The 13960-nt window shown below is 44.8% G+C and overlaps 1 long non-coding RNA gene across 1 annotated transcript; it reads right to left on the bottom strand.

The window, feature by feature from the left end:
- Positions 1-496: 496 nt before the first annotated feature.
- Positions 497-13690, bottom strand: LOC117515141. Its single transcript, XR_004562076.1, has 3 exons — positions 13448-13690; positions 5428-5430; positions 497-507 (listed from the first exon to the last, which is right to left on the bottom strand). It is a non-coding gene; the product is annotated as an uncharacterized LOC117515141 (long non-coding RNA).
- Between the last annotated feature and the right edge of the window lie 270 nt (positions 13691-13960).

The raw sequence follows: 13960 nt of genomic DNA, 5'->3' as shown, positions 1-13960 counted from the left end.
TTTTGCAAACTCCAGGTGGGCTGCCATGTGCCTTTTACTAAGGAGAGGACTTCTGTCTGGCCACTCTACCATACAGGCTTGACTGGTGGATTGCTGCAGAGATGGTCTTCCTTCTGGAAGGTTCTCCTCTCTCCACAGAGGAATGCTGGAGCTCTGACAGAATGACCATCAGGTTCTTGGTTACCTCCCTGACTAAGGCCCTTCTCCCGTGGCCAGCTCTAGGAAGAGTCCTGGTGGATCCAAACTTCTTCCATTTACAAATTATGGAGGCCACTGCGCTCATTGGGACCCTCAAAGCAGTAGAAATGTTTCTGTATCCTTCTCCAGATTTGTACCTTGACCATTGAGTTCTTGGTCACTTCCCTGACTAAGGCCCTTCTCCCCTAATTACTCAGTTTAGACGGGTGGCCAGCTCTAGGACAAGTCCTGGTGGATCTGAACTTCTTCCATTTATGGATGATGGAGGCCACTGTGCTCATTAGGACCTTCAAAGCAGCAGAAATGTTTCTGTCCCATTGCCCAGATTTGTGCCTCCAGACAATCCTGTCTCAGAGGTCTGCAGACAATTCCTTTGACTTCATGCTTGGTTTATGCTCTGACATGCACTGTCAACTGTGGCAACTTATATGTAGACAGGTGTGTACCTTTCCAAATCATGTCCAAACAACTGAATGTACCCCAGATGGACTCCAGGTAAGCTGTGGAAACATCTCAAGGATGATCAATGGAAACAGGATGCACCTCAGCTCAGTTTTGTGCTTCATGGCAAAGGCTGTGAATACTTATGGACATGAGATTGTTATTCATTTATTTTTTTTACTTTTAATAAATTTGCAAACATCTCTTGCTCTAAAAAAAGTTTTCACATTGTCATTTTGGGGAATTGTGTGTAAAATTTTGAGGAAAAAAAAAAAGAATTTCATCCATTTTGGAATAAAGCATGTAAGCAAATATGGAAAAAGTGAAGCAATGTGAATACTTTCTGGATGCACTGTATATCACCTGTTCTGCCTGTTCCAACCCGTTCCATGGATAAAAATCATGATGCCAGTTATGGGAATATGATTTTATTGAGGCAAGAATGGAGAGAATTTGGGTTTATTGTCAAATTATTTTCAGCACATAGTGATAAGGCAGTGTGTGACTTAGTGAGCAATGGATGCCAACCATAACAGGGAAGATGGGAAAAACATGTGGTTATCTCACAGCCAGGCTTCCCGCAAAAGCAGTGTCACAAACAAAAATGAGGCAGCATGTGAGCGCCATGATTTTTCTGTTTTGTGTGCTTGATCAATGTGGGCCTGGGAGGATGCACATTTGTGTGCTTGTGTCAGTGTTTGCAGCTGTATGTGTGTGCTGAGTAAAAACAGTGCAGGGAAATGAGTGAAGTATGTGTAATGGCTTGCTGCTCTGCTATGCTCATTAGGCCTACAGTGTGCAAGCGCGCACGCATGTGTGCCTGTTTGCTTTGCTTGAACACAATTCCTGAGAAACAGTAGGAGGTATGGAAAGTGTTCCCAGTACAGCTTTTGTCAACACTGTCAGTGTAGCATCAGTGACAGCAACACACAACACAGATGCTGGCATTGTAATGGATTCATTGACATTTGTTTGGCTCAATTAACAGATAACAGATCTTATTTCCTCTTGCTGAGGTATGACATAAATTTTGGTTCTTGCATATTTTATGGTGAAAACAAATACTTCAGAGCAAGAGTTCAAACCAGAATGTTTTTTATTTTCAGATTAGTTTGCTCTGAACAGAATCGGTATTTTAATGTTTCTGGTTTTGGGATACATGTAAGGATGTGTAACTTTTATACATTTTTCAGATGTTACAAAAATGTCTACTCCCAACTCAGAAAAATTGGGACAATATGAAAAATGCAAAAAAATAAAATAAAAAAAATGCAGCGATCATTAAATTTACAAAGGTGATTTAGATTTCTGTGATGGCACCTTTGGGGAGGAAAAGTACTTTGAAATGAGTAACATATGCAGCCTTCGGGATGACATATTTTCCAGGGATGCCCATGTATTTGTCAGCAAGACAATATAAAACCACATTCTGCACATAATACAAAGGCACAGCTGAAGAAGAAGATGAAGAAGATGAAGAAGATGAAGAAGATGAAGAAGACGAAGAAGAAGAAGAAGAGACGGATACTGGACTGGCCTGCCTGCAGTCATGACCTGTCTCTAATAGAGAATGTGTGCAGAATTTTGAAATGAAAACATTTTTACCATGATGACCCTGTACTGTTGCACACCTTAAGGGCCCCTTCACACATAACACAACTGAGGCAGAATGGCGCACAAAGGAGGGGTCAAATGGCACCCATGGAAAATCGGAACAGCACTCAAACGCCTCGTACAACAGTCGCTACATTAATTCGGGCACGGCACATACAGTCTATATTCGTGTACTGCTCCTGCCTGAAACCCATTTGAATGGTGGGCAAAATGAGATCACACAGCCATCTGATCATGTTCGGAGTGTTTGAGCAGCATATCCTACCCAGGTTGGACATACTGGGCCTCATGTATCAATGTTGCGCACTTGTGGCGTAAATTTATGGCGTAAACGTGAAATACACCAAAGTCACCGTGACATGTATCAAGCAGTGCGCACCTGCCCATTTCTGGCGTACGCCTGACGTGATCTTGATAAATGCGGCGGGTGGAAACGATCGTAATTATAATAAACACGCCCATAAATATTCAGACTCCGCTTCAGACACACCCTCACGACATGGAAGTCAGGAAGACGGCAATGAAAAAGAACTCCACCAATTACGACGCGTGCCAGTAGAGCATCAAAAGCGGCTGTCGTATCAATTGTTTTGTAGTATATAATCAATAAAGTGTTACAGTGGTCCCTCATTAATCGCTGGAGTTACGTTCTAAAAAATAGCCCATAATACGCGAAACCGCGATGTAGTCAGCGTTATTTTTTACAATTATTATAGACGTTTTAAGGCTGTAAAACCCCTCACTACACAGTTTATACACTTTTTCAATCAGGCATGAACATTTTCTCACTTTTCTCTCAAACACGCTCAAAGTTCAAACCTTAGTAGGAAAATAATACCAAACTGTTTTCAGGCCCAAACATTTGTTTGAGAAATAAAAATAGAACGTTTTCCTATAAATAATTATGATGGCATTTAGAACTAACGAATTAATTTTAACGATCAACGAACGAGGTCGGACACATAAGAAATTATTAATAGTGACTGACAAGTATTTCACAGATTGGGCCTCTGCGTCCTGGCGCCGCGCCTTTTCCCACTCACATCTCGCTGCAGCAGGTGTTTGTTTCCGTGTGACAAACACAGTTATGAGTAGTTGTTGGCGCTCTTTTCTCTTCTGGGCAACAAGATTCTTATAAACAGATACACAGAACACTATAAAAAAAAAGGCATGCAAAATTGGACTAAATACTCCGCGAGACTGCGAGGCCACGACAGGCGAACGGCGTTATAGCGAGGGACCACTGTATTCTCTTTTCACATGTCAATAATTCTTGACATGTGGATATTTGCTCGCTCAATTAATAAGACACGCCTAATCTGTCAGATTTCTTTATTTTTAAAATGTATTTCTGTATTTATTTTATTGTGACAACCGAATGGAGACGACAAAACCTGGTTGCAGCACGGGCAAATTAAGGGAATGACGAAACTACAGTTGTTATTATCAATTTCATAGTCTAAAACGATCACACCACATGAAGTTAAGCTCAGCGCTGCTCTGGCTCCAGGCTCGAAGTCTGGAGAAAAAGGCGTGCAGCGTTTTCCTTCCTGTCAGCGCTGTGGCCACGGATCGTGCTCCATAACAATCCCGCAAAGGCGGGATTTCAATCAATCAACTTTTTTCTTGTATAGCGCCAAATCACAACAAACAGTTGCCCCAAGGCGCTCCACATTGCAAGGCAAGGCCATACAATAATTATGAAACACAGTCTACGTCTAAAGCAACATAACCAAGGGATGGTCCAGGGTCACCCGATCCAGCCCTAACTATAAGCCTTAGCGAAAAGGAAAGTTTTAAGCCTAATCTTAAAAGTAGAGAGGGTATCTGTCTCCCTGATCTGAATTGGGAGCTGGTTCCACAGGAGAGGAGCCTGAAAGCTGAAGGCTCTGCCTCCCATTCTACTCTTACAAACCCTAGGAACTACAAGTAAGCCCGCAGTCTGAGAGCGAAGCGCTCTAATGGGGTAATATGGTACTATGAGGTCCCTAAGATAAGATGGGACCTGATTATTCAAAACCTTATAAGTAAGAAGAAGAATTTTAAATTCTATTCTAGCATTAACAGGAAGCCAATGAAGGGAGGCCAACACGGGTGAGATATGCTCTCTCCTGCTAGTCCCCGTCAGTACTCTAGCTGCAGCATTCTGAACCAACTGAAGGCTTTTTAGGGAACTTTTAGGACAACCTGATAATAATGAATTACAATAGTCCAGCCTAGAGGAAACAAATGCATGAATTAGTTTTTCAGCATCACTCTGAGACAAGACCTTTCTGATTTTAGAGATATTGCGTAAATGCAAAAAGGCAGTCCTACATATTTGTTTAATATGCGCTTTGAATGACATATCCTGATCAAAAATAACTCCAAGATTTCTCACAGTATTACTAGAGATCAGGGAAATGCCATCCAGAGTAACGATCTGGTTAGACACCATGCTTCTAAGATTTGTGGGGCTAAGTACAATAACTTCAGTTTTATCTGAGTTTAAAAGCAGGAAATTAGAGGTCATCCATGTCTTTATGTCTGTAAGACAATCCTGCAGTTTAGCTAATTGGTGCGTATCCTCTGGCTTCATGGATAGATAAAGCTGGGTATCATCTGCGTAACAATGAAAATTTAAGCAATACCGTCTAATAATACTGCCCAAGGGAAGCATGTATAAAGTGAATAAAATTGGTCCTAGCACAGAACCTTGTGGAACTCCATAATTAACTTTAGTCTGTGAAGAAGATTCCCCATTTACATGAACAAACTGTAATCTATTAGACAAATATGATTCAAACCACCGCAGCGCAATGCCTTTAATACCTATGACATGCTCTAATCTCTGTAATAAAATTTTATGGTCAACAGTATCAAAAGCAGCACTGAGGTCCAACAGAACAAGCACAGAGATAAGTCCACTGTCCGAAGCCATAAGAAGATCATTTGTAACCTTCACTAATGCTGTTTCTGTACTATGATGAATTCTAAAACCTGACTGAAACTCTTCAAATAGACCATTCCTCTGCAGGTGATCAGTTAGCTGTTTTACAACTACCCTCTCAAGAATCTTTGAGAGAAAAGGAAGGTTGGAGATTGGCCTATAATTAGCTAAGATAGCTGGGTCAAGTGATGGCTTTTTAAGTAATGGTTTAATTACTGCCACCTTAAAGGCCTGTGGTACATAACCAACTAACAAAGATAGATTGATCATATTTAAGATTGAAGCATTAAATAATGGTAGGACTTCCTTGAGCAGTCTGGCAGGAATGGGGTCTAATAAGCATGTTGATGGTTTGGATGAAGTAACTAATGAAAATAACTCAGACAGAACAATCGGAGAGAAAGAGTCTAACCAAATACCGGCATCACTGAAAGCAGCCAAAGATAACGATACATCTTTGGGATGGTTATGAGTAATTTTTTCTCTAATAGTCAAAATTTTGTTAGCAAAGAAAGTCATGAAGTCATTACTAGTTAAAGTTAATGGAATACTCAGCTCAATAGAGCTCTGACTCTTTGTCAGCCTGGCTACAGTGCTGAAAAGAAACCTGGGGTTGTTCTTATTTTCTTCAATTAGTGATGAGTAGAAAGATGTCCTAGCTTCACGAAGGGCTTTCTTATAGAGCAACAAACTCTTTTTCCAGGCTAAGTGAAGATCTTCTAAATTAGTGAGACGCCATTTCCTCTCCAACTTACGGGTTATCTGCTTTAAGCTACGAGTTTGTGAGTTATACCACGGAGTCAGACACTTCTGATTTAAAGCTCTCTTTTTCAGAGGAGCTACAGCATCCAAAGTTGTCTTCAATGAGGATGTAAAACTATTGACAAGATACTCTAACTCCCTTACAGAGTTTAGGTAGCTACTCTGCTCTGTGTTGTTGGATTTGTATAGATTATTATGTAGTATAATCAGGAAAGTGTTATTTATGTAACATATGCATTGATTTGTATAATGGCACTGTTTATCATGTTGATCATCTTCATTTTTATGTGGATTCCAGTGCTGGTTCATTTTGGTGTATAATTTACGCCACCTCTTGACCTGGTGTATATTTTCAGCGCAGCGTACGCCAACGACCACATTGATAAATGCCAAGTAGCGCAGCCGTTTTGGCGTACACCCCATATACGCTCAAATATCGCCGTACGCAACGTTGATACATGAGGCCCACTGTGCCACGGCCGAGCAGCTGCACGAAATCATCAGCCATGTCGACCCGTGGCTGAATGACGTAATCAAGGCAGTCTTCACACCAGCAGCCGAAAGTCGTCGAATGCCTTGCGAGTGGCCATTCCACCCATTCTCGGCCAGAGTCGGCTGGAGTCCAGGTGTCACCCACGAACATCCAACACCACTCTCAGGGCACATAGAAAGCGCTGTCAGCACGAGAGTAGAGAGGAGGCGACCACTTTCGACCTGGCTGTGCGAATGGCGCCACATGTTCTACGTGCCCCATGAGTGTGCCGTTACCAAGCAACATACATGTTATGCAAGCCCCCCCACAACACGTGGCGTGCGAGTGTGTCACCCCCCCCCCACAACACAGATGTTGCAAGGAGTGTGTCATCACACTCCCCACCCCCTACCCCCCCACGCCATGTTCCAACATTGTCAGGTGCGGCTGAGGTGGCTGGAGCGTGATCACTGTCCAGCGCAGTGTGCATCTGGATGGCTGTAATGTCCAGCTGGAACAGCTGACCACTGTGTACTCACATCAACAACATGAACAACACTCCATGCAATGCACATGTGTGGGCGGGCTCTCATACTCTCATGACATGCTGATAATTATGTACAGACAAGATCACATGGGGACTGGCCAGCCACGTCTGAGTGCACACAGCAGGGTGTGAACTTTGTTATCAGCTGGCCACCCAGGCTAATGAACCTTCCACCATGTACATTGTACTCCACATGACAGACAGAAAGAGTGGAAAATAAATACTACATGTGTAAAGGCGTGAACTCATTCATGTTGTATGGCTGGGGGTGCCTGGCTGCCTTTTGTTTCTGTCTTCTGTCTTTTGTTTTTCCTTCCAGGTGGCTTGCGTTCAGGACTGAGTGGCTGTGTGGCTGAGCTATCAGGACCTCACCCTGATCACCTGAGGCTGGTCATGTGCAGCTCGTCAGGACTCACAGCAGTGCAGTGGAGAATTGAACTGGGTGTTCCATGCCTGCAGGGTGGGAAGCTGATTGGTGATTAAGCCAGGAAGTGTTTGCTGTTTATGTACACCTTTGAGTGGTCTCTCTGTGTGTGGAGTGGTGGACTCACATGATGGTGTCTTCTTTCACAGACTCGGTTGGTCGCGGCCACCTGGGGGGTGTCGGCGGGGTCCTTGGGTCCGAACTGTTCTGGCTCCGGACCGTTTGTGCTGCTGGGAGCGCACCGCTATTCCACCACGCCAGACCGCGCACTTATTTGTTTGTAATTCTGCACCTCACTGTTATGTTATTAAATTCTGTTATCCTTTGTACCGTGCTCTGCTTATTTTATACTGGGTTCTACTTCAAACGCTGGTCGGTCTTCCGCCCGCGTCCGACACATAACAGTAATCTCTGGCCATACATCACGGACCCAGCGGTAGCAGAGACGGTACTGTGCCGGGAAGGCGGCAGCAGACGTTCAGAAGTTATCCGGATCAGTTGCGGGTGCTCTATGCCCGGATGGTGCGTGTCGGAGAACCCATTATTGAATACTGATTTGAGCTCTCTTTCAGCCGTGTTCCTGTGTTGTTGCCTTATCCGTGGGTTGTGGTGGAGTGTGACTAGCGATGGCTTCGCGTCACACTTCGACCGGATAAGAGGTAAAACGTGAGCTGCATGAGTGTGTCTGTAATGGGTGAATGCGCACGGCGGAGTTCTGTGGCACGGGTCGCTGTGCTTCCTGTTGTTACAGTTGTAGCCCCGTTTCCCCGGGTAAAGATAGCTACTGCATCTGTTGTGTCAGCTCCGGCTAATTTAGTTGAAGCACATTTTGGTTGTGTGTTACACATAGCTCCGCACAGGGAAAGCAGCAGGAGTTGTTTTCTCGGTTACCAAAGGGGTTTTTTATTTTTAGCACTTTGGCTCCCCCTGTTGGTGACTGAGTCACATTACCGTTAATGCTCTTAAGGTGGAACAGGTGTGTTCCATTTGTTTGAGCTTAACGGTATAAGTCACTGATTAGTTTTGTGTTGGTTCATTTTTTGTGGGTGTTTTTTGAGTTGGTTTTTGTGTGGGATGTTTTACACCATTAGTGTTCTGGGGTCGTGACCTTGCAGGCTGTCTGGAGTATAGACAGGACCCAGTTAACTTTATGTTAGTCTGTTAGTCTTTCTTTTTATTTCTTTTGGTTTCACCTCCCAGGGTTTGATGGGACGGTCCTCTGGGGGGTGATGGGGGGGGGGTAATTGGGTTGTTTTTTCTTTTTTCTTTGTTTTTTTTTTTTTTTTTTTGAGCCCTCTCTTCTCCTCTGGCTCCAGCCGTGTGAGCCGTAGGTTGTCGGCATTGCTGGAGTGGTGCAGTTTGGTTATGCTGGGCATTTCCCAGGTAACCTCTGCACCTGGGAGGGGGGGGTTCGGGGTGTTGTTTTTTTTTTTGTTGATTCCCTGTTCCACCTCCGGCTTCAGCGCGCCTTTGAGCCGTATGCCATCGGCGTAGCTGAGGTTTGGGGCAGTGGAATATACCCGCAGCTGGTGGCTGGTTTGGAAGTCGGAGGGGTGGCGCCGTTTTGTGCCGTCTGCCATTACCGCTGTTCCACTCCTCCCGGTTGACTTCTGGGGTATAGTCGTGGTTGACACTGGACGTACTTCCAGTTTCCACTGCGCCGAGGGGGTGGGGTTGGGATTGTTTTGTTTGTATGTTTTTTTTTCTTTTGTTTTTCCCCCCAGTTTCCGCCCTCAGGGTGTGACTGTGGTGTCCTCTGGGGGGCAAAGGGCTGTGGGTCCATCTAGCCATAGACGGCCGGGGCTGGGTCCGTTAGTCATGAGGGGGGGCGTCTCCTGGGGTTTGATGGAACGGTCCTCTGGGAGGCGCTGGGAGTCCCCGTGGGTGACTTTGGATCCCAGAGGGACCTCGGCTGTGGTTATTACTCCTGGAGCTGGCGGGATGTCCTCTGGGGGGTGTTGGTCCCTACATGTCGTCCGGGGGGGTGGTGTTAGCGTTTTTTGTTTGTAAGCTTAAGTTTGGGTTGTGTTTTTCTTTGCTCCTCTTCCCGGGGTTTGATGGGACGGTCCTCTGGGGAGGGGGGGGGTGGTTTGGTTGTTTGTGTTTGTCTTTTTTGTTTTATGACTAATCAGACTTTAAACAAGGTTGGACAAAGGCTGACCACACAGGTTCAAGAACTCCTGGCCACACCTGTGCAAATTGAATGACAGAAACAAAGGCAAAGATGCAGTCAGAGGAGATGACGTCAACAGTTCTGCTAAATGAAGATTCAGTTGGAAGATGAATGCAGATACTGTTTCCAGCCATGGTCCCTGGAGGGGGGTGTTTTTCCTGCGCCAGGTTTGTGTGGTCGCCGGGAGGCTTCCCGTGAGGGTGGGGTGCTGTTGTATGGCTGGGGGTGCCTGGCTGCCTTTTGTTTCTGTCTTCTGTTCTGTCTTTTGTTTTTCCTTCCAGGTGGCTTGCGTTCAGGACTGAGTGGCTGTGTGGCTGAGCTATCGGGACCTCACCCTGATCACCTGAGGCTGGTCATGTGCAGCTCGTCAGGACTCACAGCTGTGGTGCATCTTTATGGATTGGGGCATGGTTGCATTTAAGTCTGGAGTACACAGTGTGTATTTGCCAGAGACTTGACCTTGTGACCAGACGGGTGAGATTGTCGTCTAGAGAGCCATCTCATCATCATGGATGCAGAGACCGTACCAGGTTTGATACCATGGTCTGTGAAAGAGGAGGTGGTGAGGTCTCACGCTCGTCAGCACACTTCCTGAGGTACTTTAGGTTTTGTGACTAACATGAGTACAGTCAGTAAATGTGGTGTCCCTCACACCTTATTATATTGAGCTGTTATGTTAGTCGTTTAATCAGCTTCCACTGCAGTGGAGAATTGAACTGGGTGTTCCATGCCTGCAGGGTGGGAAGCTGATTGGTGATTAAGCCAGGAAGTGTTTGCTGTTTATGTACACCTTTGAGTGGTCTCTCTGTGTGTGGAGTGGTGGACTCACATGATGGTGTCTTCTTTCACAGACTCGGTTGGTTGCGGCCACCTGGGGGGTGTCGGCGGGGTCCTTGGGTCCGAACTGTTCTGGCTCCGGACCGTTTGTGCTGCTGGGAGCGCACCGCTATTCCACCACGCCAGACCGCGCACTTATTTGTTTGTAATTCTGCACCTCACTGTTATGTTATTAAATTCTATTATCCTTTGTACCATGCTCTGCTTATTTTATACTGGGTTCTACTTCAAACGCTGGTCGGTCCTCCGCCCGCGTCCGACACATAACAATTCATGTGTGATTGCTTTGGTCATCGGAATGTGGTCAGTTTCAGCGGCTCAGTGCACACAGCGTGTAAATTAAAAACACAGAGAACAGCACAATTAAATAAATACATACAACAATAACTACATACATAATTACATAAATACATAAAATAAATAATCACATAACAAAGGAACAGAGAGTGACACTTTTTCTTTGAGCTGAGTTTGTTCGGTAAGGTGGGCATGTCCATGCCAGCCACTGTTGTTGGGATCTGTGGACTCGCAAATCACAGCTGGAGAACACATATCATGTTATGAAGGACATCACCTTACAATACTCCACCGTGAGGTGTGTGCATGGGCATGCTGTCCTCACGTGGAAATACACAAAAACACATATCACCTTTGCAACGGGCTGGAGCGACCGCGTTAGCGTGCACATCAGTGGCCTGTCCCATGTGAAAAGAACTGTCTGATCATGTGTACACTCAGCTGGCGATCTGAACATCATGTCATCCATGTCAGCTATGGTCACATGACGTGGTGTCCTTCAGGGCCGCCGTTCGCTGGACCCACGGCGCTGGCTGGACACGCGGGGCCGTTTGTACACGCAGCACCAGCAGATGTGGACATGATAAGAGCATGCTGCTTCATTCATGTCATTTCATGACTTGACGGGTCCTGCTTCTTTCTCCCAACTTCGTGTTATGTGTGAAGGGTGTTTGCAGGAAAAATGGGACAAAATAACACCTGAAATGCTTCATTGCTTGTATCCTCAATGCTAAAATGTCTTTTAGGTGTTGTGAAAAGGAATGACAATATTACAAAGTGATCAATGCTTTAGCTTGACTTTTTTAATGTGCTGCAGGATTTAAATGCAGGAATGGATGCATATTAACAATGAAGGTGATCTGACAAAACATGAAATAGATTTGGTTCATACTGTCTCTTACATTTGCTTTGATTCCACAGCTTGCTAGTGCCCTTAATCAACAATCAACTCATCAATGCATTCTGAGAAATTTGCATTTTTTTTTTTTGCATGTGTGTGTATGTGTGCAAACTGACCATCTGCACCAAAACTGGCATGAAAGAACTTGTGCTTCATCTGATAGTAATGTGCTGGTGTGTGGAGAAGTTGCTGGCAGCACATTCTTCTTAGTCAGTCTCAGAATTTGAGGACTTCAGTCAATCGCTAAAACGCTTTGCATACCCAACCTTCTCAGGGCCTACAGTGTGTGTGTGCGTGTGTGTGTGTGTGTGTGTTCTGGTGAAGACTGTAAAGTGAGATTGCAAATAAAAGTCTTGACCCCAGGCAATAGAATTCCATGGTCAACATTCTAGGAACATGCACATTCCTAAGATCAAGTGAGGACAAACCCCCCTTTGGGCGACTTCAAGCTTCTACAACACACACACACACACACACACACACACACACACACACACACACACACACACACACACACACACACACACACACACACACACACACACACACACGTACACAATGACCAGACAGTCCCCTACCCACACATTTTGTTGTTTTCTCTCCTCCTGTTTTGACAATGGAAAGGCATTTCTGTTTTCTCTGAGGCCACAGCTTTTCTCAGGAATAGAAGACCAACGTGATCTTGCACTGGTGAGGATCTCCACCTACCTTGGACTTTAGTCCACCAGCTGATTTTTAAGTACAAGAGGTAGATAAGAACTAGGTTTGCATGCTTCAGCAAGAGTACTGAAACACACAAACACTCCATTTCTGTCAAAAACATTGGTAAAACCACTCTCCTGCTGCTTCAAACGAACTTTCAGTACAATAAGTGTCTGTGACTGAGGCCCCAGCGGTATCAAGGCAGTTGAGTCGCAGTCATTACAAAGCTCCTTTGAGCTTCAGCAATGTCTGCTCCCAAGCTTGTTCTCTATGATTAGTCAGCATTCTGCTATCGCACAAGGCCCTGGCCTACTTCTGCACAGGAATTTGACCTATGACATCAGCCTGCTGCAAAGAGGCCAAAGTCTGTTCGGCGTGGGCCTGGTAAAGTCTAAAGGCCAACGTAGACTACAGCAATGCTGCACGTCAACGCAATCTAGCCCGAGGTGCAGACTGACAGCTGCATGTCTGTGGGAATGCTGTGGAAAGTGACATACAGTACCAGAAAGTAAACAGTTTTCAGATTTTTATCATAGTTTAGCATTGTATGTCTCCCAGTGTATTGAGTCAAAAGAGCACTTACCTGGGCTTCCTGTCTGCTGAAGTTCTTCTGAATTTCTTAATGTTTTGTGGGAAAATTGAGGTTCTCCATGTTATTTTGTTGCTATTCAAGTCTGTCACCTGACCGTTGTGGTAAATTCAATCAGTTTGCTTCAAATCAGTGGTAACTTGAGAGTTGGGTGGGCTGTACTTCAACCAGTCAAAAACCCTCTGCATCCATTGGTTTCCATGAGTGATAAGTAATCCTTTCAGACCCTCCAGGATTTCATGATGTTGCGATCGCAACGATTAATGCAAATTCAACCAATCTCGTGAATTCAGTGCCGCATTGCAATTTTAACCAATCACTGCATCTTTTTTGCAAATTTGGCTACTCTCTGTCATCTCCATAATATGTTCAGAAGATACAGCAGATGTGAGAGTCTCACATCTCACATTTGCCAACTAAAATAACTAAAAGATCTAACAGATTGAAAAAGCAGTACCCAGTGGGGGTGTCAGGATACATGTATTTGTATTGAACCATACGGTACGCACGCGACAGTTCAATGCGCAGAACTGCATGTCCAATACAGGTACGATGCTGCACAGTATAATATAGATGTGTGTGTATTTGTTTCCATAAGTCACTGAAATTCCATCTCATGTCTACAGACTGTGTCCCTCTAGTTTCATGATCTGTGTAGGAAGGCAGGGTCTTTCTCCCCCTTTAGTGCAGGAGGCGTGGCCACACACCCCAGCCTGCTGTGTCCAACTTGAACAGAGGAAACAGCCAGTGGAAGCTAGTGACCGGATCATTTAACTCACAAACTTCGGAAGCCTCCCTTTTTCTTCAGAAAGGTGAACCTAAAAGTGAAAGCATACAGAAACGCCTTTGTGTTGAGCCACTGTTCCCGTATGAGGTCAGTCCACTTTTGAGTTTAGACAGAAAACGCCACCAACTTATGACAAAATTTGATGTTTTGTATGAATTAGTGTAAAATTACCGTATTTGTCGGACTATAAGTCGCACTTTTTTACATGTTTTGGCTGGGGGTGCGACCTATACTCCAGAGCGACTTATAAATGAAAAATATACTGGTAGATTCTCAATTAATTTACC

The sequence above is a fragment of the Thalassophryne amazonica genome, chromosome 8 (genome assembly GCF_902500255.1).
Source record: "Thalassophryne amazonica chromosome 8, fThaAma1.1, whole genome shotgun sequence".
Classification (NCBI taxonomy): domain Eukaryota; kingdom Metazoa; phylum Chordata; class Actinopteri; order Batrachoidiformes; family Batrachoididae; genus Thalassophryne; species Thalassophryne amazonica.
This window is presented reverse-complemented; position numbering and strand designations above follow the sequence as displayed.